General features: G+C 35.9%; 1 long non-coding RNA gene across 1 annotated transcript in view; it reads left to right on the top strand.

Annotated features, from left to right (window-relative positions):
• Positions 1-25,971, top strand: part of LOC120889005 (uncharacterized) — a 410,936-nt gene that overhangs the window by 134,441 nt on the left and 250,524 nt on the right. The window lies entirely within an intron of this gene.

Genomic DNA, 25,971 nt, shown 5'->3' on the forward strand with positions numbered 1-25,971 from the left:
CCTCCAACATATATTTCATAACAACATTCTTTTATAACTTTTCTCACAAACATTAGTTTTATCTTTAGTTCAAATATAATCTCCTAGAAGACAATGTCCTTTCCTTCTCTACTGACTTCCTGGAATCCCAGCATGGGGTTCTGCCAGAGAAATTGGTTATAGGCAAAGAATCACTTATCAGGCAGAAATGGATTTTCCAAGGGGCCTCTGCAGAGTGTGAATGACCCAGGGTGCTTGTGGCTAGATTTCCTTTCAGTTTTTAGTTCATCACTCTACCATTGGTCATGGGAAGCATCGGTGAGCACAAGCTAAGAAGAGAGGTGAGAAAATCTCACTATTCAAACTGGCTTGTGGCTAGCAGCTCTGGGACTAGCTGGAGTGATAAAAGACAGAAATGAGAAAGATGAGGTTTAATAACAGACCACTGTGCTTATTCAATACTTCTGTTACCCATCTCCAGAAGCAGTGAATATAGAGAACACTCTCCTATGTTAATTAAAGAAACCACCTCTACTCCCCACACACACACATGCCTTAGAAGCTTGTAAAGGTCAAGGTGTTGTTTTTTTTTAAAGAGAGAGAAAGAGAAGAGAGAGAGAGAGAATTTTTTAATATTTATTTTTCAGTTTTTGGCGGACACAACATCTTTATTTTATTTTATGTGGTGCTGAGGATCGAACCCAGCACCCCACACATGCCAGGTGAGTGTGTTACCGCTTGAGCCACATCCCCAGCCCAAGGTATTTTTTTAATATTTATTTTTTAGGTGTATTTGGACACAATGCCTTTATTTTATTTATTTATTTTTATGTAGTGCTGAGGATCGAACCCAGGGACTCATATGGGCTAGGTGAGCACTCTACCACTGAGCCACAACCCCAGCCCCAAGGTCAAAGTTTAAATATGGAAATGGTCAAAATCTCCAGAGTAGTGCTGACCAATACAACTGCTAGTTGCATATGAAATTTTAAATTCTCTAGTAGACATATTTTAAAAAGAAATAGGTGAACATAATTTATGAATGATTTTATTTAGCCTGTACATACAACATTATTACTTCAACATGCCTTCAACAAAATCCAGTGTGCATTTTACATTTATAACACATCTCAATTCAAACAAGCCTCATTTCAAGCGTCACATGTATCTAGTGACTACTATATTGGGCTGCATAGGCCTGGGCCAACCCTCATCCAATATATAATACCTTTTTGTAACATCCCCATCAGTACATCTATCCACCGAATATATACCATGGCATGTGATGACTAGGTAATTAATAAAAACATAAAGAAAGAGGAAAAAGAGGTTTCCCATAAACAGAAGTTCTAGTGAGGATTAGACAAATGAAAAGGTAACCTATAGTAGAATGAAATAAGTGCTATTAATGAGTTTTTTTTGTTCATTCAAATATGTATTGAACTTTCACTGTGTGTCAAGGACTGTTCTGTACACAACAGTGGGCAAAATACTCAAAAACACATACAATGAACTTACATTCTACTAAAAGAAACAGATAATCTATGAGGAAATAAGTGCTATGAAGTCAAACAAAGCACTGCATGAGTAAATAGAGACTGATTGGAAGGAGAATTTTAAATAGTTAGGTTAGAGGCAGCCTCACTAGAGAGATGGTATCTATTCAGCAGTCAAGGAAGTAAGGGAGTGAGCCATGTCAAGAACCAAAGGAAGTATTTCAAGCAGAGAGAAGACTGTTCAAAGGCCTTGATGCTAGAGCATGCCAGGTCTGATGAGGAACTGTCAGGAGGCCAGTGTATCTGCAATCTCTCAATACAGCCTCTTTCCCTCTCCACCTGCAGTATCCTCAAGCTCCGTGGTAAAGCAGCAGGTGCTACTTCCCAGGGCGAAGCAGCAAAGCAGAGCAAAAGCTCTTGCCATTCTCCTTCTGGATCCCCTCACTTTCTGATTAAATTGCATTATTTTTTTGGCAGCCATATCACACTGATGACTCATATTGAGCTTGTAGTTAACTAAGCCCCCTAAGGCTTTTTCACACTGGCAGCTGTTTAGAAAAAAAGGAGCTTGAAATAGAGTTGGGGCAATGAGGCAGGGAAAAAATTAAGTGTAGAATTGATTTTACCATAGCCTTCATCTTGGACAGAGCCTCAATGTGGAATAATACACATCCCTGAAGGGAAAGAGAGGCAGAAGAGATGGAAGGCAAAGAAAGCAAATAATTAAAATAATTGAGCTTTTTGTGAAACCTGGATCTCCCAAATAAAGAGATAAAATAGGGCAAGTGATGAAAAATGGCCTTTTCAGTTAATTAGAAGGGCTCGGGAAAATCATTAGAGGACAAGCTAAAGCACCCAGATGTCCACTTGAACAAGAAACTTAATTAGGCCTGGCTGATTGAGGCCCAGGTCTGGAAGCCTGGAAAGGGGAAGGAAGCCCAGGTGGTGCTGCTCAGCAGAAATCCTGCCCTTTCCAGAGAGAAATATTTCACTGCTGGACGAGGCCACAGCCCCAGCCCGTTGCTATGGTGAAGTTTTTCCCTGGGAATTGTATGAGCCTTGTGTAAATAAGCTTGAACTGAATGTGAAGAGAAACCCATGAGGCTGTCCTATTTCCAGAAGGCGTTAGGGAAGGCCATCGTGGGAAGGCTCCAGGCCAGAATGGGAAGTTTGGGTCTTGCTGGAAAAACCCTTCTCCTTTTTCTATCCACCCTGTGAGCCCATGATGTTTCAGTGTGCTCACAGCAGTATTAAGGTCTCATCAGAAGCTAGTCTTAGCCTTCCTCTAATGCCTTAGCACACACATTTCTTCTTGTGCACCCTGCTGCCTAGCCACATTGAACTTCTCAGCATTTAAAGACATGCTTCACTATTTATCCCATGATATTCTCAGAAACAACTTGCTATTCGCTCTCCATTTCCTAACAATCTTAAGCCTATACCGTACCCATTTTCTAGGCCCAGCCCCTCATTCTTCTAAGGATATTTACTGTTCCCCAATTGGGAGAAGTTCCCTCCTGCCTTGGAACCTCCCAGCTTGTTCTTTACATCTCTCTCATAGCACTTAATTATAGTGCAATGTAGTAAGTGGTACTAGATAGTGTATTCATTCATTAAAACATTTATTGAGTTTCCACTATATTTCAAGCACTGCTCTAGGCAGTTACAGTAAGACAGTGTACAATAGTGATAGCAAAATAGGGAACAAAATAGGGAAAAACCCCTGTCCCCTGAAACTTACATTCTATTTGAGAAACAGACAATACCCCAAATAAATAAAAGCCACAGAATATGATAAATGCCAAGAAAGAAGAAAAGGCAAAGAAAGCAGAAAAATGAGGCAAGGAGTGCTGGAGCAGAATTGAGGGAGCTTTATAATATTAAATAAAAGAGTTAAGGAGTGCCATGCCTATACGTAACATTAAAAGAAAGACCTGAAGTAAGCCAGGAAGCAAGTTATGTGTGTATCTAGGTGAATGGTATTATAGGCAAGGACAAAAACTATGAGTTGAAAGCAGGATTGATATATTTGAGACTAGAGTGGAATGGGTAGGAGGAGCGGGGAATGGTAGGGAAGTGAGATCAGAGAAAAGTGAAGTGTGGGCTAGTTCTTATAAGGTCTTATAAGACTTTAGCTTTTATTCCAAATTAGTTGTGTAGCCCTTGGAGAATTTTGAGAAGAGTAGTGAAATGATCTGACTTCTGTATTAATGACACCAATGTTGAGAATAGACTGTGGGGTGGGGTAGGAAGCAGGGAGACCAGTCCAGAGTTACTACAGAAACAATCTAAGTGAGAGATGGTGGTGGCACAGACTAGGGTGGTAACAGGAGAGATGGTAATAAACAGTCAGATTCTGAATGTTTTAAAAGTAAAGCAGAAAGGATGTTTGAACGGAATGGATAAGGAGTGTTAGAGAAATACAATACTCAAGGGTAACAACTACAATTTGGGTTTGTGCAACACAAAATAGTTGCCACTTGCTAAGATGGAAGAGGAAACTGAAAGTGGTTGGGACTATGAGGAGCCTGAATATAGGGAGATCAGTTTTTGTCATATTAAATTTGAAATGTCTGTTAGATATCTAAGTAGAAATGTTAAATAGGAAGTTGGCAATATTAATCTGATATATGAGTGTGCCATCTAGTAGGAGGGTCTAGATTGGAGATATCAATTTGGGAGTTTTCAGAAATACAGGAACTGGTGCTCAAAGCCACCAGAATGGATAAGATCATCCTATGTGTAAGTGCAGATACAGGTCACATGAGTAGTCTGTGGCAGGACTGAGATTAAGTTGTGGGTGGTAAATATTAAATGACAAATTCTCTGAAGGAAAGAAGTATTGATTTGTAGCATTTGGGGTTTTTGTTTGTTTGTTTGTTTTGGTACCAGGGATTGAACCCAGGAGTGCTTAACCACCGAACCATCCCTTTTTAATATTTTATTTAAAGTCAGGATCTTGCTGAGTTGCTTAGAACCTCACTAAGTTGCTGAGGATGGCTTTGAACTCAGGATCTTCCTGCCTCAGCTTCCCCAGACACTGGGATTATAGACATGCACCACTATGCACAGTTGATAAGTAGCATTTGCCAATTTTCACTGTGTAAATTCTCCCACTGTGACCAATTTCAAAGATGATGTCAAGTAGTCTCAAAATTTCACAATTAGCTCTCACTAGCTGATACAATTCAGTTCCAGCATACCATTGCCTGGGATAAAATATGAAACCAAGATATGAGGCTCTTCCCCTGAATTTCAGTCTTCCTGGCATTTTGGTCAAATTAAAGATGTGCTAGAGAAAAGTTTAGGAGCAGTTTCTAAGTCTTGAGTCTTTGGGGGATTGGCACTACTGGTACTTACCAGACAGATGCAGAGTGCCCTGCCGCCTTCATTAGCAAAAAGAAAATAAAACAAACCTTACTGTCTACAGGTTTTTTAAATGTCTTTGATTTTCCACTGATTTTACACAGCTCCTCTTTTAATAAGAGCATCCTCTTCTAAAGACCCTTTGTAAAGTACTAACCCCAGGGGGCATATATGGGATAGAATTTTACCCATTAGGGCTAGTTCATATGACTTACTTTATCATATTAGTTCTAGTTAGTAATTCTGATGAGCCCAGGATCCTGAGGGAATGAGATTCAGAAATAGGAAATTTTACTGCATGTCACGGTAATAGGAAAGGAGTGAGTGATAGAAGAGATCACATCCACATCTACATGATTTCAGTATTCATTCTTTCCAGGAATGACATCACATTTCCCCAGTCACTGAAGACAGACCCTTGGCAGTCACATTGTTTCTTCTCTAAAACCATCCCCACACATAATCAATCATTATGTCCAGCTGATTTTACTTCCTAAGTACCTCCTACATCCTCCTCCTTTCTCTCCATGGCCACTGCTATCACACTAATACATGCCACCCTCATCTCTTATAATTTAGCGTGCTAGCTACTGTCCCTCTATTAAGTCTGCCCACCTCATACCCAATCTATACTCCCCCCAACAGCTGGAATCGTGTATTTAGAAGGCAAATCTGATGGCACTCTTCTACTTAAAACACTTCAGTGGATTCCAGTTGCCCCTGTGATGAAAAACCATAAAACCCCATCATAGCCTACAAAACCTGGCAAGCTCAGTTCCTATCTACCTATTCAACTTCACTTTGTATTATACCCTCCCTTCTAAATTATAATCATACTCAAATGAATCAAGTTCTTTTTCACTTTAGGGATCATGAATCAAGTTCTTTTTCACTTTAGGGATCTTTATACACATGTTTAACTCTACCTGGAGTACTCCTTCTCTCCCTCCTTCACTCCTTTCCCTCATTTTCTCTTGATAATGCCTTCTAATTCTTAGATTTCATCTGAAAAGTTGCTTTCTCTAGAAAGTCCTCCATGATTGCTCATATTAGGTTAGGTCCATCCAGTATATACTCTTAAATACCCTACACTTGTCTTTCAGGAATTCAGAGAACTCACTGGTTGTCTGCCTTCCTTATCAGGGTGTGTTATGGTTTGGATATGAAGTGTCCCCAAAAAATTCATGTGTTGAAAACTTGGTCTCTAGTGCTGCAATGGTCAGAGGTGGGGATTTGGGGAAGTGATTAAATCTTGAGGGCTCTGACCTCATTTATGGATTACTCCATTGAAGTTAGGGACTAATAGGCAATGGTAGAAACCGTGGTATGTGGCTGGAGGTAGTAGGTGAATAAGAGCATGCCCTTGGAAACTGTATCTTTTCCTTGGCCCCTTCGTCTCTCTGTTTCTGTCTCTGTTTCCTGGCTGAAATGAACTGAGCAGCTTTCCTCTGCCACACCCTTCTGCCATAGTGTTCTGCCTCACCTCAGGCACAAAGCCATGGAGCTAGTCAACCATAGACTGATACTTCTGAATCCATGAGAAAAATTAAATCTTTCATTCGTTAAGTTGTCCCTGTCAGATATTTTGGACACAACAATAAAAAGCTAGCACAGGCTGTTAGTGTTAGAAGTTGAGATACGTTTGCCTTATCAACTGTTTCTCCACTCCTATACCCCATAATAGATTCAGGAAATATTTGTTGAATGAGTCAATGATAATATTTTATATATAACTCTCTAAATTTAATGTATCTAAAACTGAATTTATTATATCTACCTCTATCATCTTACCTATTCTTCCTTATAGTGTTTCATACATCAAATGTAGAACAACTGACTTTTCATGCTTCTCCTGAAACCAAAGACTTATGATCAGATGATTTGTTTAGTAGGTAATTCAAGGAAGAATCAATGATGGAGCAGAGAGGGAGAGACACTGAAGGAGGAAAACTAACATAAAGATGCATTTTTAAGATTACTAATGTAGTCAACAAAGACACAGTTCCACCAAGATATCTAAAAAGCATGTACCATATTTCCCAAATTATCTACCTGAATATCTTTCTGAGGCTGATATATATCTATCTATCTATATATATATATATAGATAGATAGATAGATAGATAGATAGATATAGATATAGATATATATATTCCTTTCAGTTCCTTTTCTCAACTGATTGAGGGTTGTGCCCTGGAGTCATTAACATTCCATGTACTTTTGGTCTGCTTTTGAGCAAGCCCCATAACATTAGAAAAAGTGCTGGGAAAGAATATATAAATATGTTCATTGTGCTCTTGAGGTAGGACACTAAGAACTAAGAGTTCAGTCATAACTTTCCACTACAGCTGCAGCTAAAATAAGAAGTGGCCCAAGAGAATGTGATGTGAGTTTGAACTTTCTGTTCAACCACTGTACTAGTTCCTATTCTATGTAACAAATTACCATAAAATGAGAAGCTTAAAACAAAACTCATCTATTAGCTCACAGTTCTGTATTTCAGAAGGATGGATGATTTTTGCTAGGTTCTATGCTCAGGGTCTCATAAGGCTATAATCAAGTTGTTAGTTAGCCTAGACTCTTATTCAGAAACTCTAATGAAGAATCTACTTCCAAGTTTATTCAGATTGCTAGAAGAATTTAATTCCTTATTGTTATAATATTGAGGTCCCTGTTTCATTGCTGTCTATCAGGCAAGGGTCTCTATTAGAACCTAAACTTTACACTCAGGTACCTCTACATGGTCTCCTCCATCTCAGAAATGGAGATGTTCTTATTTTGAATTCTATATCCTGGGATATGTCTGATTTCCTCTTTTGTATTTCATAGAGATAACTCTCTGCCTTCAGAGGACTTGTGTGCTTAGGTTAGCCCCAATTCTTAATTTCCTTTCTTTAAGGTCAAATGATTACTAACCTTGCTTACATTTGCAAAATCTCCTTGATGTGTAATTTAACATTCCCAAGGGAGTAATCCAGGGGGCAAAATTCACAGGGAGCCATCTCAGAATTCTGCTTACTTTGACCACCATTTGCTTAATTAGAATCTTTCTCCTTTTCTTCTAACATCTAGTCACAACATTATGTCAATTTTATCTTGTCTTCAGTTTCTTCTTTCTCTATTCTGTACTTTCAATTGCATTATCTAGAGTTAGGCCCTCATCTTTCACCTTCACAACTGGAACTATTTCCTGATTGATTGTTCCTCTTCCAATATCACCTCTTCTCTAATTCATCTTACACAATGCAGTCAGATTTGTTTCTCTGAAGTATAGACCAAATTCTGTCACTCCGCGTTTAGACCTTCCAAAATTCTCAAGTGTATAAAAACTAAATCCCAAATACTTGATATTACATTAGTGTATTTGTATTCTGCTTTTCCCCACAAATGAATGATAACAACTTATAACAATATCTCATTCAATATTATAATATATAATAAAGTCATAACACACCAAATAATGATAAAATATAAACAAAATGAAGACCAATGAAAAAAGAAAATATAATAAAGATCACTGAGCTACTTGAGGTTTGCTTTTGGTCCTAAGTTCCCTGAGAGCCAAGATAAAAAGTGAGATCTGATCAACTACATTTGTTTAATTATAAGAAAGGAAAAAGTAACCTTAGATTAGCATTGGATGATGAAATGAAAGATGACTTGCCTCTATTATTTTTATAGTACAAATGGCAATGGATTTCAAATGACTCTTTAAAACAGCTGGACTAATCATAGCAGGTTCTTCTCAATCCATCTTTGGCTTATTTCTCAGACCCATTCCTACCATCTTCCCAGAAAACACTTCTGTCTGAATCCTCAGAATTACTCTGTGCCCTGCAAACAACCTGTGGGTTCATGCACCTGTGACTTTGCTTGGGTCAGTCTCTCTGCCCCTCTTTTAAGGTCCAAGTCAAATTGTATTCTCATCATGAAATGTTTTCGTCACCTACTTCAGAGTTTCTCCCTTTAACATCAGAGGTTAAAAATGTAAATGGTTTCCAACATCAGGGAAATATAATAGCAGCCATAAAGAGATTATTACATTAGCCCTCTATATTTTCAAACTCCTTAAGACTGGCACTATCATCTTCCCCATATACCACTGAGGAAACTAAAAGAGAGCTAGTAAGTGGTAGATCCAAGGTAGCAAGCAAGCAAGAGTTCTGATATCAGAGTCACAGTATCCTTAAACACTGCATATATAACTCCTTGGGCAGCAGGATAACATAAGAGGATGTGGTCTGAACTCAAGAGTTAATACCCTATGTGAAAATCATCATGTTAATTTCTTAAAACAAAATTGTTAGCTAAACAATACATTGCTTCAGACCATAAGGATAGTTATCACCAGTTTGCAACCTTTGCATTTTTACCATAAGCTGTCTTACATTTCTCTCAAAGAACTATATCCCACACCAGGAAAAATCTTGAGTCTAGGTCTATCTTTCATGAATTTGTCATCTACATCTATCTAGGCTCCTACCTTACATCTGGGTTTTAGCCAATCAAAGGGCCAAGAAGTAATAATTTAGTCCCAATTGCCACTTTTAAGGTCTAGGATGGTTGTAGAACTTAAGAATTTTCTTTCTTTCTGCCCAAGATGAGTTCCTGGAACTGAATCTGTAAAAGGGAAATCTAATGGTTAATAGGGTTCCACCCATCATGAAGATCTATTGTTCAATTTCCTGTGACTAAACAATTTCTAGTACTAAGTGCTTGTAACAACAACAAAAAAATACCCACATTGCAGCTTGTGGTCTGGGTCTTTCCTCCCTTGCTTCTTCACTACTTCCTCCCAAGCAACTCTGCAGCACTATGCAAGAATCAACCCCATTTAATCTATTTTACCCAAATATACTCCACAAAACACAGTCACATTTCATTTCTGGGCTTGCCCAAGAAGAAAGAAAGTTTTTAAGCATTTGTCTTCAGGTATTGAAACCAGTTTGAGGAGGGAACAGCTGTTCTTTAAAAAGACAAAGAAAATATCCCATAGTTTAACTGTTTCAATAAAGAGAAGGCCAAATAATATCTGAACTTCAGAATTCTTCCCTGAGTCTCTGAATCAGTTAAGAAAACAGAGAACTCTGTGGCTTACTGCCTCAAGTTTCAAGATTCCTTTTCAGGGTTGAATTGTGGGTGTGCCCAGTAGAATCAAAACCCTTGGTTCAATCAGAAAGAGAGAGTGAGAGAGAGAGCAAGAGAGAGGGAGAAGGAGAGAGAGAGGAAGAGAAAGAGAGGAAGAACCTGTGAAATTGGGTGGGTTCATGAAGATCTGTGAACAAATAAAAGAACTAAGCCTAGAAGGTGAAGATGAAGCCTCTGTGCCTGAGGTGAGCAAAGAAGTCTAATTTAGCCAGAGACCCAGGTTTGTTTGTTTTTTTCCACAAATCCTGCTTTTTTTCTAAAGGTTTTAAATTTTTTAAATTTTAAGATATTTTTACATATAAATCATTTGATTCTTGGAAACTGTGACAAAGAAACTTACTCTTCTCTTTTAAATTGTTGTCAAGTGATCTGAAATCCTCAAAAGCAAATGCTGCTTCTATTCTATCAATTTCCCATCCTCATCTTTCTTGAATTTTTTTCTTAACTAAATTCAACTGACTGTAAGTGATGTGGCTCCCTCATACTTCTTTGACTTTTTATCATGACATTATTTTCCTCACTCTGCTTCAACTTCACTGATCTCCTCGCATTCCCCTATCTCAGGATCTTTGCACCTTCTCTCTCCACAGTTTGAACACTCTCCAGATTTCCTTGTGTCTAATTGTCTTACTTAAAGTAGATTTCTACTGAAATGTCCCATTTTCTGAGAGACTTTCTCTGATTCTCTAACCCAATACTACCTTCTCATTTTATCTTTCTTATCTTGCCTTACTTTTTATGTAATTTAATTAGTATCCCATTCTTATGTTTGTACATGATGTGAAGTTTCACTGGTTGTGTATTCATATGTGTGCATAGGAAAGTTATGTTAGATTCATTCTTCTGTCTTTCCTATTCCAATCTCCCTTTTTTTCCATCATTCCCTTTTGAATAATCCAATGAACTTCTAATCCCCCCCTTCTAATCCACATATCAGAGAGAACATTGGCCTTTGGTTTTTAGGGACTGGCTTATTTCACTTAGAATGATAGTTTCCAGTTCCATCCATTTACTGGCAAATGCTATCATTTCATTATTCTTTATGGCTGTGTAATTTCCATTGTAACTTTTTAATAGCACTGATCACTACCTTACATTTTGTTTTGGTTGTTGTTTCCTCTTTCCAATAATCCTGTAAGGAACATGAGTATGTGGCTATTTAACAATGATAATTCCTTCTGCATCTCCCGAAGCATAGTGCCTGGCTTATAATAGCTACTCAATAAATACTTGTTGAATGAGTGGAGCAATCAAAAAATATTTACAAGTAACTACCATGATGCAGATCTTTCAGTCTATGTGTGAAGAAGGAATGGATAAAGAGTGAGACTCTGTCCTTTCATTAGAGCAAGGCCCTTATAAATTAGTCAAAGATACAAAACTATGAAAGAATAAGTCTTCTGAGATAGAATATGGAATCTGCTATAATAATAGATAAAGAAGTTCAATGGGAAGACAAAGGTAAAAGAACTTCATCTGGAATGAGGTAATTTGTGAAAATTTGGGAGGATATGGGATATGACTGTGATTACAAGGATGTACAGAATAAATAGTAAGAAAAATCAAAGGAGAGGGAATTTCAGGTATAGGGGGCAGCTTGAGCAAAGGCGTAGAAAAGGAAAAGTGGCAGAAACATTTCAACAGGCAGCAGGTTTTCTAGGATTCAATGTAAGCTGCATAGATGAAGGGCAGAATGAGTCTAAGAGGAAGGGTAGTGTCAGAGTTGGAGTTCTCTGGTTCTTTAGACCAATTGTGAAAATAAAGAAGCACTTGACAGAAATGAATATTGCATACTTATGAAAAACAGTAGCAAGAATACTAGACTATTTTAAAAATAAAATCTTACCTTCAGGGTGAAACTAATGTTTTGTGCCAACAGAAGCATTCCTACATGTTCACTTGTAGATAGTAAAAAATATACAGGATATTTTTCAGTTTCTTGTATTTTTCTGAATCTGCTTACACTCTTAATTTTTAGATGCTCTAAAAAAATTCTCAATCACTCATGCCTGAGAAAGATTATTGCCACCAAGTTGTTTTTTGTCAAATGAGCTATTATCCAGGGAATCTGAAAAAAATCGCATGCTATTTATCAGGACATTTTCACATTGCTAGTTTGAAATCTCCCAACCACCCGTTGCTGCTTCTCAGCACAATTGAAATTTCATCTAATATATTCTGTGTCATCATTGTCATTCTTGTCATTGTTATCATCATCATCACCACCACCATCTCCATATTATTGCTTTGTAATGGGGAGAGGAGATAAGGAGTTACTTGAAAAGGTCTTTATTCTTATAGATCTGCCCTCTCTGGTCCAAGAATGATCTTAGTCTGGGCATTTTTGTTATGAGTACTTGTGTTTTTACCTTTGCAGCATCTTTTTCCTTCCTTTTGGCATCAGCCTCCCAATTTTCCTTTCAGGAGACTGCCTTTCCACCTTCAGTCCATGTGGGTCAGGTAGGCTGATGAGCCTCCTCCCCCTGAATCAAATATTTTGGTATTTAATACAGTTCTGGCCAATGGGATTTTGTTCTTCTACCCACAGCAAGTATTCCGAGATGGAAAAGTGACCCAAACTAAGCCAAACTTGGTACTTTTTCTGCAACTCCTATAACAGTATGTTTTTCCCCCACTGGAATTACTAGATATAAGGATGAAGATAGTTACACCAAGCATTTGATGAGCATTTATCATTCTCCTAAATTTGTAGGGGTTCTGTGTTTGGGATAGGGTCGCTGATAAAGTTCATGATTCTGCATGCTTGGTGTCTAGGAAGTTTCTGTGCAAAGGCACAGAATGCCTGGCTGCTAGGAAGTTTCTGTGCAAAGATGTAGAATGACTGGCTGCTGGGAAACTTCCATGTAAAGACACGGGATGCCTGACCTCTGTGTCAATGTCCTTCAAGAGGAATCTCTGTGAGTCTTATCAGCCTCGACCTTGATCTTAGGCACATAACTCCTGGGAATGAAGGAACTTGTTTGCTAGATAACTACAATGTTTCACCAAGTTCTGGAAATCTGGGATCTGCCCCCTTAACAGTAACTTTAGACAATGGACTTTCTTAAGAGCTGCACAAAGCTCCTGACATTCATATTGTACTGCAGAATATAACTGCAGAATAAGCAACCTTACTGGTACTCTGAACAATAATGTAGTTATGGTACTAATGACCTGAAATAACCTGTTGATATAAATAAACATGGCCACTTGGAAAAGCAGCCATTTATTCTTCCTGCCTCTGCACCTTGTCTCTGTGTAATCCCTCTTATAATTGGTTCTATTCCTTTGGAGAACCATAATCAATAAAAGTTCTATGTGATGTATTTTCTGGGAAGTTGATTCCTTAAGTTTAGGGATTGATCAGGCAACACATTCTATCTCCTATCAGCAGAGATTAATTCAAGGGTGGTTATGTGATTCAAGCTGGTCAAATTGAATAAATTTTGAGAATACAATGCAGACACTGGGACAGAGATGCTTTTTTTTCTTTTTAGGTGTGAAAATTGAAACTTGGAGGTATTGCATAGCCAGCTTTACTTTGAAACAAATATAATAGGAAGTAGGGTGGAGAAAGGGAAATAAATCAGGGCAATCAGGGCCTTCTTGACAATATTGAGGTGCTAGATAAAGCCTCACCAGAAACTAACTCTATCACCAAACTTCTTAGTTTTGTGAAATAATTTTATTTTTAAAGTCAGTTTTAGAAAGATTTCTTTCAAATACAACTGGAAGAATTCCAAATAATGTTAATTAATGGTTTTTTGGTGATGATTATCCTTTGCCAACTGATAACTGAGCTATGTTATGTAGCATTGAAATATAGAAAGATAACATGAGTTAGGTAAGACAGATGTGTAGGAATAGTGGATGGAAAGGATGTCAGGACAATATTCTTGGGTGAAAGAATGATTATTTTTTAAGATCTAGAGTTGTACTATCCAATAAAATAGTTACTAGCCAATGTAGCAATTCAAATTTAAACTAATTATAATTAGATAATGTCATGATTTGGATATGTGGTGTGTCTTTTGTGAGAGAATGCAAGAACATGCTGAGGTAACATGAATAGATTATGAAAATTATAACTTAATTAGTAGACTTATACACTTACAGATTAACTGGGTGGTAACTGTAGTCAGGTAATGTGTCCTGGAGGAAGTAGATAACAGGGGGTGTGCATGCCTTTGGGGAAATATATTTTGTCCCTTGTGAACAGAGTTCTCTCTGCTTCCTGGTGCACAAAGTCTTCAATTGCTTTCCTTCACCACACTCTTTCCATGATATTCTACCTTACCCAGTATTTGTAGCACTTTAATTTTATTTTTTTGCCTGATTTCTCTGGAAGAGTTTCAAGAACTATATTGAATACAAGTGGTGAGCATGGACATCCTTGATTTAACCTGATTTAACCATCCTTGGAATAACCTGATTTTAGAGGAAATGCTCATTTCAGTATAATGCTGGCTTTGTGTTTGTCATATATAACCTTTGTAATATTCAGGTAAGTTCCTTCTATCCGTAGTTTCTCCGAAATTTTTAATATGAAAGGATGCTGGATTTTATCAAAATCATTTTGTGTATTTTTGGGAATGGTCATGTGTTTCTTGTACTTAATTCTATTTATGTGGTAGATTACATTTATTGATTTGTGTATGTTGAAACAATCTTTCATCCCTGGGATGAAACTCCCTTGATCATGGTGTACTTATTATCTTCTTGATGTATTTTTAGGTGTGGTTTGATAATATTTTGTTAAGGATGTTTGCATTTTATGTTTATTAAGGATATTGGTCCGTTCTTTGTTGTTTTCTTTCCTTGATGTGTCTGTCTTTGGTTTTGGTATCAGGGTTATAGTGTGTTCATAAAATGCATTTAGGAGTGTTCCCTTTCTTTCACTTTCATGTAATAATTTGAGAAAAACTAGCATTAGTTCTTATTTAAAGGTCTGATAGAACTCAGCTGGAAATCCATCTGTTCCTGAGCTTTTATTTGTTGGAAGGCTTTCTATTGCTTTTTCAGTTTCATTACTTAATATTTTCTGTGTAAATTTTCTATACTTTTCTGGTTCAGTTTGAGCAGGTCAGTGTGTTTAGAAATTTATTAATATCTTATAAAATTTTCAGTTCTTTGGAGAATAAATTGTAAAAATATATTCTAATTGTTCTCTGAATTTCAGAAGTGTCTGGTGATATTTTCTTTCTCTAATTTTATTTGGCCTTCTCTTTCTTTTGAATAGATAAGAGCTAATTAATCTTACTTATCTTTTCAAAAAATCAGCTCTTTGTTGCATTAATCTTGTGTGTGGTGTTTTTTTTCCAGTTAAAATATTTTGGCTCTGATAACTCATGTTCTGGCTTCTACTGATTTGACATTAGTTTCTTGTCTCTTTTCTAAGGTCTTGAGGTAGAGCATAAGCTTATTTATTTGGGATCTCTGTATTTTTTGAATGTAGGCACTAAATGCTATAAAATTTCCCGTTAGAACTATTTTCATACTGTCGAAGAAATATTGATATTTTGCCTCTCTGCTCTCTTTTTTGTTTAACCATTTCTCTATTTCTTCTCATTTCTTCTATAGTCAAATCTTAATTTAAAAGATTATTAGTCAATCTTCATGTATTTATATTTTTTTATATTTTCTTGCTGTTGATTTCTAGTTTCATTCATTATGATCTGATAGAATACATAGAATTATATTGGTTTTTTTTTCAGATTGACCATGATTTGCACTGTGACTGAGAATATGAGTTATTTTGGTAAAAGTCTCATGAGCTGCTGAAAAGAAAGTAAATTCCACTGTTTGGAGGTAAAGTATTCTGTAGATGTCTATTAGGTGCATTTGATTTATGGTCTTATTTAGTATGGAAATATATTTATCAATTTTAATTATTAAATGACCTACCCATTGGTAATAAGGTTTGATGAAATTACCCTGTATTATTGCATTGGAGGCTATCTGGAATTTCAGTTCAAGAAGTATTTTTTTTTTTATTTTTAGGTACACTGACATTTGAGGAATATATATTTGTTCTTTTTATATCTTCTTATTGGATTATTACCTTTACCTGTAGATAGTGACCTTCTTTATCTCTTCTAATTATTTCTTTTGCTTTAAATTTGCTTTGTCTGACTGAGAATAGTTACTCCTGCTCATTTTCAGACTCCATATACATGGAATAATTTTTTGCACCCTTTTATATACACCTTTGGGTATTTTTACCTATGAGGTGAGTCTCCTGCCAACAACATATAATTGGATCCTGTTTTTTATTTTGTTTTACTGGTTGTTCAAAACATTACAAAGCTCTTGACATATCATATTTCATACATTAGATTCAAGTGGGTTATGAACTCCCATTTTTACCCCAAATACAGATTGCATAATCACATCGGTTACACATCCACATTTTTACATAATGCCATATTAGTGACTGTTGTATTCTGCTACCTTTCCTATCCTCTACTATCCTCCCTCCCCTCCCCTCCCATCTTCTCTCTCTCTCCCATCTACTGTAATTAATTTCTCTCCTTGTTTATTTTCTCATTCCCCTCTCAACCTCTTATATGTAATTTTGTATAACAATGAGGGTCTCCCTCCATTTCCATGCAATTTCCCTTTTCTCTCCCTTTCCCTCCCACCTCATGTCTCTGTTTAATGTTAATCTTTTCTTCCTGCTCTTCCTCCCTGCTCTGTTCTTAGTTGCTCTCATTATATCAAAGAAGACATTTGGTATTTGTTGTTTAGGGATTGGCTAGCTTCACTAAGCATAATCTGCTCTAGTGCCATCCATTTCCCTGCAAATTCCATGATTTTGTCATTTTTTAGTGCTGCGTAATACTCCATGGTGTATAAATGCCACATTTTTTTTATCCATTCATCTATTGAAGGACATCTGGGTTGGTTCCACAGTCTAGCAATTGTGAATTGTGCTACTATGAACATCGATGTGGCAGTATCCCTGTAGTATGCTCTTTTAAGGTCTTCAGAGAATAGTCCGAGAAGGGCATCAGAGATATTGGTCTGTAGTTTTCTTTCTTTGAGGTGTCTTTGTCTGGTTTTGGAATCAGGGTGATGTTGGCCTCATAGAATGAATTTGTCAGAGCTCCCTCTTTTTCTATTTCCTGAAATAACTTGAAAAGTATTGGTATTAATTCTTCTTTAAAGGTTTTGTAAAACTCCGCTGTATATCCATCCCGTCCTGGGCTTTTCTTGGTTGGTAGTCTTTTGATTGCTTCTTCTATTTCATCCATTGAAATTGGTCTGTTTTAATTGTGTGTATCCTCCTGACTCAGTCTGGGCAAATCATATGACTTTAGAAATTTATCGATGTCTTCACTGTCTTCTATTTTATTGGAATATAGGTTTTCAAAATAATTTCTAATTGTCTTCTGTATTTCTCTAGCATCTGTTGTGATATTGCCTTTTTCATCCCATATGTTAGTAATTTGAGTTCTCTCTCTTCTTCTCTTCCTTAGCATGGCTAAGGGTCTGAGGATCTTATTTATTTTTTCGAAGAACCAACTTTTAGTTTTGTTAATTTTTTCAATAGTTTCTTTTGTTTCAATTTTGTTGATTTCCGCTCTGATTTTAATTATTTCTTACCTTCTGCTACATTTGCTGTTGTTTTGCTCTTCCTTTTCTAGGGCTTTGAGATGAAGGGTGAGCTCATTTATTTGTTGGTTTTTCCTTTTTTTTGAGGAATGACCTCCAGGCAATGAATTTCCCTCTTTAAACTGCTTTCATTGTGTCCTATATGTCCCATTGATTCCTATATGTTGTGTCTGTATTTTCATTTATCTCTATGAATGTTTTGATTTCCTCCTTTATGTCTTCTGTAACCCATTGATCATTCAGTAACATATTGTTCATTTTTCATGTGATGTAGGATTTTTCCTTCCTTCTTTTATCTTTGATTTCCAGTTTCATTCCATTATGATCAGATAAAATGCATGGTATTATCTCCACCCCTTTATATTTACTGAGGGTTTCCCTATGGCATAATATATGGTCTATTTTTTAGAAGGATCCATGTGCTGCTGAGAAAAAAGTATATCCACTTGATGATGGTTGATATATTCTATATATGTCAGTTAAATCTAGGTTATTGATTGTGATATTGAGTTCTATAGTTTCTTTATTCAACTTTTGTTTGGAGGATTTTTCCAATGGTGAGAGAGGTGTGTTGAAGTCACCCATAATTATTGTGTTGTGGTCTATTTGATTCTTGAACTTGAGGAGAATTTGTTTTATGAACGTTGAAGCACCATTATTTGGTGCATAAATATTGATAATTGTTGGATTTATTTTTTTAATCCATGTTACCAGCCTATGTCGCTTTATTGGAGAGTTTAAGCCATTAACGTTTAGAGTCACTATTGATATATGGTTTGTACTGCCAGCCATATTTGATTATTTATCTTTGTTTTTAAAATTTAGTTTCTTAACTGAGTTCTATCAGACCTTTAAATAAGTAATACCAACCCTCCTTAAAATATTGCATGAAATAGAAAAGAAGGGAACACTTCCAAATTCATTCTATGAAGTTAATGACACCCTGATACCAATACCAAAAAAGGTAGTGCACCATGATCAAGTGGGTTTCATCCCAGGAATGAAAGGTTGCCTCAACATATAGAAATTGATAAATGCAATTCAACACATAAATAGAAATTAAGAACAATAATCACATGATTATCTTCAAAGATGCAACACCAAGGAACCAGTGATAGAAGGAACTTACCTACCTCAACATTGTAAAGGTGATATATGACAAAGCCAAAGCTAAAATCATACTAAACAGAGAAAAGTTGAAAGCATTTCCTCTATGAACAAGAACAAGTCAAGAATACCCACTCACCACTTCTATTCAACATAGTCCTTGAAAATGTAGCCATAACAATTATGCAAGAGAAGGGAATTAAGAGGATATAAAGAGGAAAAGAAGGATTCAAATTATCTCTATTTGCTGATGACATTATCCTATATTCAGAAGACCCCAAAACCTACACTAGAAGACTTCTAGAGTATGAAGGCAAATCTATGAGGAAAGTTTACACCCCTGAATTCACGTATTAAACAAATAGAAAGATAGCAAATAAACAATTTACCTCAAAATCCTAGAAAAAGAAGAACAAACTAACATAAAAATCAATAAAAGCGGGAAATTATTAACATCAGAGCCAAAATCCATGAAATTGAATTTTTTTTAAATTCAAAGGATAAATGAAACAGTTGGTTTTTTGAAATGAGCAATAGTGATAAACCCTTATCTAAATTAACCAAAGGAAAGAGAAGACACAAAACAAATCTATTAAAGTAGCAGCATGCAAGATCAACATACATCAATCAATTGCTTTCCTATACTCCAATAATGAATCTCCTGAAAAGAAATTAGAAAAAATATCCCATTCACAATAACTTCAAAAATTGAAATACTTGGGAATTAATCTAATGAAGGTGGTGAAGAATCTCTACAACAAAAACTACAGAATGCTGAAGAAGGAAATTGAAGAAGACTGTAGAAGATGGAAAGACCTCCCAGGTTCTTAGATAGGTAGAATTAATATTATCAAAATGGCCACACTACCAAAAGTGTTGTACAGATTCAATGAAATTCCTGTCAAAATACCAATGACATTTTGTCACAGAGATAGAAAAATTAATTGTAATATTCATTTGGAAAAATAAGAGACCCAGAATAACCAAAGCATTCCTGAACAAAAAGAGTAATGCTGGAGGCATCACAATACTGAACCTCAAATTATACTACAGAGCTTTAGTAACAAAAACACCATGGTACTGGCAATAAAACAGACATTAAGACCAATAGGATAGAATAGAATAGAGGATAAATAAATAAATGTAAATACAGTTATCTGATACTAAACAAAGGTGCCAAAAACCTACATTGGAGAAAATACAGCGTCTTCAACAAACCGTACTGGGAAAGTTGAATATCCATATGCAGAAGAATGATACTTGACCCTTTTTTTTATACTTCACGAAAGTGAACTCAAAGTGGATCATAGACCTAGGAATTGGGCTAGAAACTCTGCAACTGCTAGAAGAAAATGTAGGCTCAACTCTTCAACATATTGGCACAGGCATTAACTTCCTTAACGAGACTCTTAAAGTGCAAGGAAAAAAATTAACAAATAGATTGGCATCAAATAAAAGCTTCTGAACAGCAATAGAAGCATGAACATGAAGACAGGGCCTATAGAATGGGAGATCTGTGACACCTGCTACTCAGGAGTTTAATATCCAAAACTTATTAAGAACTCAAAAACTTGACACCAAAATATAACCCAATTAATAAATTGGCAAAAGAACTAAGCAGATACTTTTCAGAAGAAGAAATACATATAGCCAACAGATATGAAAAAATATTCAATATCTCTAGCAATCAGGGAAATGCAAACCAATAATACATTGAGATTTTATCTCACTCCAGTCAGAATAGCAATTATTAAGCCTAGAGATAATGCTAAATTCTGGTGTGGATTTGCAGAAAAAGGCACACTCATGCATTATTGGTGGACTGTAAATTAATGCAACCACTCTGGAAAGCAATATGGTGATTCCTCAAAAATTAGGAATGAGGCCATCATATGACCCAGCTATCCTACTCCTCAGTATATATGCAAAAGATTTAAAATTAGCATACTATATGATGCAACCACATTAATATTTATAGCAGCTAAATTCACAATAGCCAGGCTATGGAATGAACCTAGGTTCCCTTCAATAGATGAATGGATAAAATAAATGTGATATATATATATATATATAATTTAATTATTACTCAGTCATAAAGAAGAATGAAATTATAGAACTTTCCAGTAAACACCTAGAACTAAAGATCATCATTTTAAGGGAAATAAGCCAGACTCAAAAAGTCAAAGATTGAAAGCTTTTTCTGATATGCAGAAGTTAGTACAAAATAGGGAAAAATAAAATGGAGTGTATTCTGTAAGGGTTCTGAGTTTGGTCTTGATGTCTCTGATGACTTAATGACTGTGGCATGCTTAATGGCTGGAAAAGTTTCTATGCAAAGGCAAAGAATGCCTGGCAGCTAGGAACATGGGATGCCTAGCTGCTATAGCAATGCTCTGCATGAGGAGGCTATGTGCTAGAGTCTTATATGCCTTAACCTTGATCTCAGGCACACAGCTCCTAGGAATAAAGAAACTCTCTTGTTAGACAACCACAATGTTTCACCAAGCTCTGCTGTGCCTGAACCTATTCACATACAGTAACTTTAAACAATGGACTTTCTTGACAGCTACACAAAGCTCCTAACATTGCAAATTGCAACTATAATATGTAACTGAGGAAAAAGCTGCATAATGTTCCTAACTCTGTAACCTGCCCAATGACACAATGAATAATAATGTACTACTGATGCCACTGATCTATGTAACTTATTGATATAAATAAAGCTGGCAGCTTGGACAAGGAGTGATTCTACCATTCTGCCATTCTGCCTCTGCACCTTGCTTCTGTCTCCTTTGGATTTCTTTACAGTTATTCTGTCAAAATAGAAAAAATAACACTGGAGTAGATGAAGGAGCTTGAGAGGGAAGGAGGTGGAGCAGGATAAGGGAAGAACAGTGGGATGAATTTGACCTAAATTTCCTATGTATATGTATGAATACACCACAGTGAATCCCACCACTGTGTATATCCACAAGACTCTAATTAAAAAAAACTATAAGTAAATAGCAGAAAAGTAGATTAGAGGGAAGGGAATGGGAGAGAGAGGAGGATAGAGAAAGAAGAGTTTCAAGGAACTAAATTAGAGCCTATTATATTCCATGCTTTTATAATAAAGAAACCCAGAATAGCCAAAGCAATCCTTAACAAGAAAAGTAAAGCAAGAGAAATCACAATACTAGACCTTAAACTAAAATGGGACAAAAATGTAACAAAAATGGAATGGATTGGCAACAAAACTTACATGCAGACCAACGGTACAGAATAGAAGACACAGAGACAACCCCATATAAATACAGTTATTTCATACTAGAAAATAGTTCCAAAAAACATTCAGGAGAAAAATAGCCTCTTCACTAACTGGTGCTGGGAAAACTGGAAATCTATATGTTAAAAAAATGAAATTAAACCCCCATCTCTCACCCTTCATGAAACTCAACTCAAAAGTAGATCAAAGACTTCGGGACTAGAATAGAAACCTTGCACCTAATAGAAGAAAAAAATAGGCCCAAATATTCACCATGCTGGTTTAGGAACTGACTTTCTTAATAAGACTCCTAAAGCACAAGAAGTAAAATCAAGAATCAATAAATGCAATGGATTCAAACTCAAAAGCTTTTTCTCAACAAAGGAAACAATCAAGAATGTGAACAGAGAGCCTACAGAATGGGAGAAAATCTTTACCACATGCACCTCAGATAGTGTATTAATCTTCAGAATATATAAAAACTCAAAAAACTCAACAACAAGGGGCTGGAATTGTGGCTCAGTGGTAGAGCACATGCCTGGCATAAGTAAGGCATTGGGTTTGAATCTCAGCACCACATACAAATAAATAAAATAAAATTCATCAACAGTAATAAAAATTCTTTAAAAACTCAACAGCAAAAAAACCAACAACAACAAATAACTCCATCATAAATGGGCTAAGGAACTAAACAGACACTTCACAGGTGAAGACATACAATTGATCAACAAATATATGAAAAAAAAATTCAAAATCTCTAGCAATTAGAGAAATGCAAATCAAAACTATTCTCAGATTTCATTTCACTCCAGTCAGAATGGCAATTATCAAAAATACAAGCAACAATAAATGTTGATGAAGATGTGGAGAAAAAGGTACACTCAAACATTGCTGTGGGACTACAAATTGGTGCAACCATTATGGGAAGCAGTATGGAGATTCCTCAGAAAATTTGGAATTGAACCACCATTTGACCCAGTTATCCCACTCCTTAAGCCCTTACTGGAAGGGCTTAAAATCAGCATACTGCAGAGACACAGCCACCTCAATATTTATATTAGCTCAGTTCACAATAGCCAAACTATAGAATCAAACTAGATGACCTTCAACAGATGAATGGATAAAGAAAATATAGTATATGTGCACATGGAATATTACTTAGCCTTAAATAAGAATTAAATTATGGCATTTGCTCATACATGGATGAAGCTGGAGAATATCTCACCACGTGAAATAAGCTAATCCCCCAAACCAAAAGCTGAATGTTTTCTCTGTTATTTAGATGCTAATTCACAATGGAGGGGGGCTAGGGAAAAAATAGAAGTACTTTGGATTAGGTAGAGGGGAGGAAAGGGAGGAAACAGTGTATCAGGATAGGAAGGATAATATAATGAATTGTACATTATTATCCTATGTACATATATATGATTACATGACCAGTGTGATTCTACATCATGTACAAACAGAAGAATGAGAAGTTATACTCCATTTATGTGGTATATCAAAATGCATTCTACTGTCATGTCTAACTAATTAGAAGAAATTTTAAAAGTGAGTATTAATGTTATGTATAACTTGAAAGAACCAATAAAAATATTAATTCAATTAATGTAATTAGTTGATAGCTCTTTTTGGGCATAGCTGTATCTGGTAGTTTTTCAGGAAGTGAAAATGCAGGAGAAAATGTATTAGTCTACTTGACCCAAGAATCAGCTGAGGACACTGTCAACATCACTAAGTTTGCTCCATTTGCTAGTTTTTCCAGATCCCAAAGTTCCTTGCTGAAAGTGGAGTGCCATGTGAAAGTGAAGATACTTAATGGAAGTAGAAGTCACAAGACGTTTTCTTCTAGCTTCTGGGTCCAATAGCTATATACCTAGAGATCAAAATAAGTTCTAATACCTTCAAAACCTCACATGCATTTACTGAGCAACAAATATATGCAAAATAATTTACTAAGTACTTTACATATAAAAAGAACACAATTTATTTCCCACCCTTGGAAGGAAGATACTGTTATCATTACTTTTCAGATGGTCTAAAGTCTAAGGTCTATAAAAGTTTAGACTTGTTGAAGGTGAACCTACCTAGTGTGGTGGAGCTCAAACTGAGAATTGTTGGATAAGATTGTGCTATTTACTTTTATACAAAATATGTCTCTTTCATATTCATCTAGTGTTCCTCAAATATCAAACAGTAATTATTCTCAAAATGAGTGATAATGTTTTGGTTATTAAACTGATGGCTGCCGTACTTACCAGCACTGTGTTTTAGGTGCACTAGTTGAACTGAGATATCAGACGATCTGAGACAGAATAAGTTTATTTATGTACTGATTTATTATTAGACTGCAATATCCCTATATCTCTCCTGATGTATTTTCCTTAGATAATGATTTTACAGGTGTAAACTGAGCAGAAAATTGGAATCAGGAAAGCTTCCAGAATGGGACAAAGTCAGGATTTAGTTCAAGGAGTAACTGGAAAAGTAGAAGACTTGTTTGAAGACATGAATATAGCTAAGCCTGAGTGCATGACTGATCAAAGCAAAATTCTAGGCAGATAGGTAATTTGAAGCATTATGCCTGAGGATTCAAAAGGAATGATGCAGAAGTAAGGTATTATATATGCATTGACTCTTTGATCCAGCAATCCTACTTTCAAGGATTTTCTTTTTCATTATTATTATTTTTCTTATTATTATTCTTTTGCATTATAATTCTTAATACACATTTATACCACAATTTGTCATATCTCTGATTGTATATAAGGTATGTTGACACCAAATTCACATCTTCATACATGAATTTTGTATATTGATGAGTATCTCCTTACACCATCCATGCTATTCCCCTTCTCCCTCCCTTTCCCTCCCACCTCCATTCCCTATCTAGAGGTAATCTTCCTCCCTTGCTTTCCCTCTCAACTCCATTTTGAGTCACCCCCCCCTTATATCAGAGAAGACATTCGGAATTTGTTTTTTGGGGGGATTAGCTAACTTCACTTAGCATAATTTTCTCTAAAGCCATTCATTTCTCTGCAAATGCCATGATCTTATTTTTTATTGCTGACTAATATTCCATTGTGTATAAATGCCACATTTTTTTTTTATCCATTCATCCACTGAAGGACATCTAGGTTGGCTCCACAGTTTAGCTATTGTAAATTGTGCTGCTATAAACATTGATGTGGCTGTGTCCCTGTACTATGCTGTTTTTAGGTCCTTTGGGTATAGTCTGAGAAGAGTAATAGGTGGGTCAAATGGTGATTCCATTCTCAGCTCTCCAAGGAATCTTCATACTGCTTTCCAAATTGGCTGCACCAATTTGCAGTCCCACCCACCAGCAGTGTATAAGTGTACCTTACAGATACATTCGCACAAGTATGAAATGATGTTTGTACAAGGTTATCCATTGTATTGTATGTAGAATTTGCTTGTAATAAGAAAAGACTTTTCCATCAATAGGAACTTGGTTAAGTACATTATTTATAAGTAATTAAGTATGTTATTTGTAAATAAATATTTATGCACACAAGGGAATATTATAAAACTAGAAAAATGAGGACATATTCTGTAAGTACATGAAAGATCACCTACTTATTAAGGAAAACCAAGACAAGCAATTTGGAAAATACATGATATTTGTTTTAAAAAGTTAAGATCATATTTTTGTATTTGCTTATGTTTTCATAAATAAAATCACTCTGGAATGCTACAAAAATAAGCAAGTGTAGTTAATTTTGCAAGTGGCATGGGGAACAAAATGAGCAGAATATGCAAGGGTCAGATTCAGTCTTTTCATTATATTCCCTTTTATACTGTTTTGTATTTTAGTCATGCAGGAGTTTGTTTATATAGATGTTTACTGTTAGAAAATACTAAGGGGATAGAACAGGAAGAGGGAGAGGGAGAGAATAATGAAGCAAGGCAGTTTGCTATAAACCCATTTTTCTATCTGTGTTTTTGTTGCCTGTGTTTTGGGAGCTTTTCCAAAAAAATCCTTGCTGATACTGAAGT

Source organism: Ictidomys tridecemlineatus, chromosome X (assembly GCF_052094955.1).
Source record: "Ictidomys tridecemlineatus isolate mIctTri1 chromosome X, mIctTri1.hap1, whole genome shotgun sequence".
Classification (NCBI taxonomy): Eukaryota; Metazoa; Chordata; class Mammalia; order Rodentia; family Sciuridae; genus Ictidomys; species Ictidomys tridecemlineatus.